Source organism: Megascapheus bottae, chromosome 27 (assembly GCF_031878675.1).
Source record: "Megascapheus bottae isolate mThoBot1 chromosome 27, mThoBot2.hap1, whole genome shotgun sequence".
Taxonomy (NCBI): domain Eukaryota; kingdom Metazoa; phylum Chordata; class Mammalia; order Rodentia; family Geomyidae; genus Megascapheus; species Megascapheus bottae.
In genome coordinates this window covers 21311772-21316923 of record NC_143535.1, presented here as the reverse complement: position 1 = coordinate 21316923, position 5152 = coordinate 21311772, and the positions used below count along the sequence as shown (strand labels likewise).

The following is a 5152-nucleotide window of genomic DNA, read 5'->3' as shown; positions in this document are numbered from 1 at the left end:
ATATGTTTTATGTATATATGCATAAATAGGACATATATAAATTGTGTATGTGTTCTATGTCTGTTATAAATAGCATGTATGAAATTAATAAATATTTTATAAAAATAAATCATGTATACATCTTATCTGCAGATTTATTTTAAGGAGTTATCTTGTACAATTATGGGTGTTGATAAATGTGAAATCTATAGGGTTAACCTCAGGCAGGAACAGATGGTCTTAAGGTAGAATTTTCTCTTCTTTAAGAAACCTCTTAAGGCCTTGAAGGCTAATCTCTTAAAGCTTTCAAGGACTTTGAACTGTTTGCCTGGTGTACACCACATTTTTCAAGGTAATCTCCTTTACTTAATTAAAGAATTACTGTAAAGTTAATTGATTGTTGATGCTAACTACACCTACAACCACAAAATCACAGTAACATCCACATTAGTGTTTGATTAAAAGACTGAAAACTATAACCACCACATTATTGCATACAAAAAATAGTCACATCATAAAATATTATGCATGGATTGAAATAGTCATATCGTCTATTAGCATAATGAATTATATCAATATTTAATGCTAACAGCAACTTAGGATAAGACTCATTTGATCAACACGTACTATCTTTTGAAAAATGAATGAATTTTATTGCTAAAATATTTTTTAAAGAATGCATCTATACTTAAAATAATGTATGTGCATACATGGGGAATTGGATAAGCACATACATATCAACACATCTATCTCTCTATCTTCTTATACTGTTTATAGTTTTAATATTATGGCAATTCTGACCTTCTAGAATGAGTTTGGAAAATCATTTTCAGCATTAATTTTTTTATGATCTAATTAACTGGAAATTGTCTGGAAAGGACTTTCAAATAGTGTTCAAGTCTGTATTTAATTAGTGATAGAATGGTATTAGCTTTCCCTTCTCTAGTAGTCGGTTTAGTGTATTCTAGCTGCCTTGACTAGTCACACTGTTGGTCTGTCTTCTCAAGTTGGACATCCCATCTACTTCTGCTTAGAGTGGAAGAATAATCCTCTTGGGCAGTAGTTGTGAAACTGTGGAATTCACCATAGTGTTTGTTTTTGTTTCTTTTTCCACTGAGGAGTGTGCATTGTCTAGAAAGCATGATTTTATGTGTTATTTTCTGGTTCTATACTTCTTTCAGGAGGAAGCATAAGATAGGGTGTTTCTATCCCATCACTGTAAGGAGTGAAAGCTGTACTTTTTTCCCATTCCTTTCTCATAAATTATTCTGGTTTCCATTTTAGATTTCAGACACAGGTGAGGGGTCTCATTGTTCTTTGCAGTTCATTTCAGATCACCTCAGCATCTCTAAGAAAGTACTTGCTTTTAACTTTCATTTTTCCCCCTTGTCATTGTTGATCTCATTTATTTCCTCCACAGTAATGGGTGAATCATATATTTTGGTTTAATTCTCATAAATATGCAATTTCAGATTTGGAATTATATTTTTCTGGACTTACTCTCCTGAAATAACCACTTAGAATTCCTCCGATAATGGGTTAACTTCTTTTGTTTGAGTTCTGAAGCATGTGTTGTTGGACTGTTTGGGACATTTTAAGCTCATGTGAATGTTATTAAACATAAGTTACCCAGTCTAACACCAAATCATGCTGTGATGACTCTGCACAATTTCTCTTATATTCTTAGGTTTCCCTTTTTTCATATATTTTTATTGTAATCAATAGAAGGGTTACATTATATTTGCCAGATAGAAGGTGCATTAATTCACATACATTGATACCCTTTCTCATGTCTTGGTCCCCATTTCCCTCCCCCCATGCCCACCCCTCATCTTGTTTTCCCCTGTTCCCTATCCAATTTCAAATAACCAAATACAAATATATCCAATATATCAGATAACAAAGTGAGATACTATAACTATACGAGATAACCAAGGGACAGCATAAGAGATGAGAGATAACATAGTACATTAAGAACAACAATCACTCATTATATGGCTTTTGTTTCTATATCCTAGAGATCTTTTCATTTAGCATCATACTGTATGGCCTGATGTATCTAGGTTTTGTTGTATTGCAAATCTCTGCTATGAGAGCCCAAGGTTTCTACTGATTATGACAAATGAGGGAAACCATTGAGCCTATGTTCCTCTAAGTCTGGCTTACTTCACTTAATATGATTTTTTCATTTTTTTCTTTTCTTTTTTTTCTTGTAATTAGTAAAAGGGTTACATGATATTTGCCAGATAGAAGGTGCATTAATTCACATGCATTGATACCCTTTCACATGTCTTGGTACCCATTTCCCTCCCCCCCCCCACCCCCCACCCGTATTGGTTTTCCCCCCTTCCCTATCAAATTTCAAATAACCAAATACAAATAAATTCAATATATCAGATAACAAAGTGAGATACTATAACAATATGAGATAACCAAGGGACAGCAAAGGAGATGAGAGACAACATAGTACATTAAGGACAACAATCATTCGTTATATGGCTTTTGTTTCAATATCCTGGAGGTCCTTTCAATTAGCTTCATACTATATGGCCTTTTGTATCAAGATTTTGCTCTATTACAGATCTCTGCTAGTAGAGCCCAAGGTTTCTACTGATTATGACAAATGAGGGAAACCATTGAGCCTAAGTTCCTTTGAGTCTGGCTTACTTCACTTAATATGATTTTTTCTAAGTCTTTCCATTTCCTAACAAATGGGACGATGTCATTCTTTCTGACAGCAGCATAGAATTCCATTGTGTACAAATACCACAACTGGTTGATCCATTCATCAACTGAGGGACATCTAGGTTGGTTCCATATCTTTGCTATGGTGAATAGTGCTGCAATGAACATTGTTGTGCTAGTGAATTTAGTATGCCCTTGTTTCTGGATGATTGGGTAAATGCCAAGTAGTGGAATTGCTGGGTCATAGGGGAGTTCTATGTTTAGCCTTTTGAGGAACTGCCATACTGCTTTCCAGAGTGGTTGAACGATTTGCACTCCCACCAACAGTGTAGTAGTGATCCCTCCTGGCCACATCCCTTCCAGCATCTGTTGTTATTAGTCTATACTTCCAGGGATCATTTCTATAGTATGTTATGGCACGGGAATATCCATGTGTCCTCATGTCCCCATCCATAGAGAAACATTTTTGTAATAACCCTATGTCCAAAATAGGCTGACAGATGTGTGTTTCCTTCTATAAAGTCTAATTTTATCTTCTTATAATTTTTGTGAAGAAAAAACAAAAGGCAAAGTACTTTCATATCATACTTCATGTGATCTCACTATTAAGTAATAGATTAACATGACTATGCCTGTCTCCAAGAATTCATTCTCCCTTTCTGTTAGTGGTAGTTTAGAATAGCCCCCTGACTGCTCAGCTACAGACATTTTCCTAAGCTTCCCTAGAGACAACATCTCATTCTAGAATATCAGCTAGCAAGGAATTGATAACTTGGAACTCAAAGTAGAAGCAACAGTCTTATCATAAGCATCATAATAAGTAGCTAGCATAAGAACTACCTAACATAAGGCTCTATCTAGCCAGCATACGTCCATCCATGGGCAGAGTATATTTATTTTGGAATATTGGCTCAGAGCAGAATGAGCCTCCATTTGGATCTTTTTGCTCTCATAGCTTATCTCTTTACCCATGCAAATGGAAAAAATAATTAGGATGAGAATGATCACTTGAGAAGTAAACTACTGAGATTCATCTAAAGCCATCACATCTTGCTAGGTGTGAATTGTGAAGACTGGCCTGGGAATAGGGCAGTTTCCTTTCTCAGCACACTTGGAGCTGTTGGTTCTGCTCTCTAAAGCAAACCCTTGGTACAGTTTTCTTTGCATTGCCCCTCTGGGTTTTCTCTTCCTTCTGATGATTCTCCATACATGTATGTAGAGTAACATTGCAGAGTAAGTCTTTCTTTGAGCATCACACATTTTTGGCAGATCAGTTTATCAGGGGAGCTCAAGTGTAGGTTGAAGGACTAATCTCAAACTATTACTAGTCAGAAAGTTTCTTTTATTTTATTTTCTTGTATTAATGCAATTCTTTGCAAATGTAGTAACTCTCCAGTTTTATGTTTCTAACCAGTTCCATGTAAAGCAAATTCACCCGGCGATTTCCCCTTTCCACTTTCAAGTGGAAATAGGTGATTTCTTTTCTTTTTGGCTCATGACTGAGTTGTCAGATAGACTGTGTGTGTGTGTGTGTGTGTGTGTGTGTGTGTGTGTGTGCGCGCGCGCGCGCGTGCTCACGTGCACCTGCCCTAACATTTGAACTCAGGGGTTGGGTGCTGTCCCTGAATTTTGTGCTCAAGATTAGTGCTCTACCACTTGTCAAAGTCTCACTTTGGCCTTTTTGGGGAGATATTTAATTGGAGATATGAGTCTCATAAACTTACCTTCCCTGGATGGTTTTGTACTGTGATTCTCAGTTCTAAGCCTCCTGAGTAGCTAGGATTACAGGCATGAGCCACCGTGCCTGGCTCCAGGACAATTTCATTCTAACTATTTGAGGCTATGTGTAAAGCTAGTCTGAATGGGAAGATAATCTCTAATCTCACCTCTGCCATTGAATGATCTGACAAACTGGCTGGAGTTAAATGGGAGATTGTTAAGAACCACACAGAATAGCAATCCTGTTGCCTGTTATTTGGAAATGCAGACTCTGTGTTGGCTCTTCTACTACTTCCAGTTTCTTATTCTCAGTGTCAGCCAATTAGATTTCACCCTGTCTTTAAGATTCTGGCACAGAAGTTTATATCAATTCTGCTCACAACCAATTGTTCTCAGCTTGATTATTTTGTTCATATCTAGAAAAGAAGAAAGAGATAATAGATATTCAGCATAGTTGGCAGTTTGTGTCACATAGAAGGTTAGAAGTAAGGAACAAAATTAATGTTTTTAGATGCAATGGCTTGTTTATAATTTCCTTATAAATTACTAGAAATGATGTGAGAGTTATCTACATGATTTTTGGCTAAAGAGTAACACATACATTTTATTTCTATTTCTATCTACTTTTAATAAAACTTGAGATCTAAAGTTTATAGTAGCAAAACCAAATATATATGTAGGTGTCGATCTACCAAACATGTAGAACTTTGTAATGAAGTTTATAAAGTTTTATTTAAAGACATTAATGTTCAATATTCATGGAAAGAAG

General features: G+C 35.8%; 1 pseudogene; it reads left to right on the top strand.

Moving 5' to 3' along the window:
• Positions 1-3040: 3040 nt before the first annotated feature.
• On the top strand, positions 3041-3161 carry LOC150045745 (small nucleolar RNA U3; annotated as a pseudogene).
• The last annotated feature ends 1991 nt before the right edge of the window (positions 3162-5152 follow it).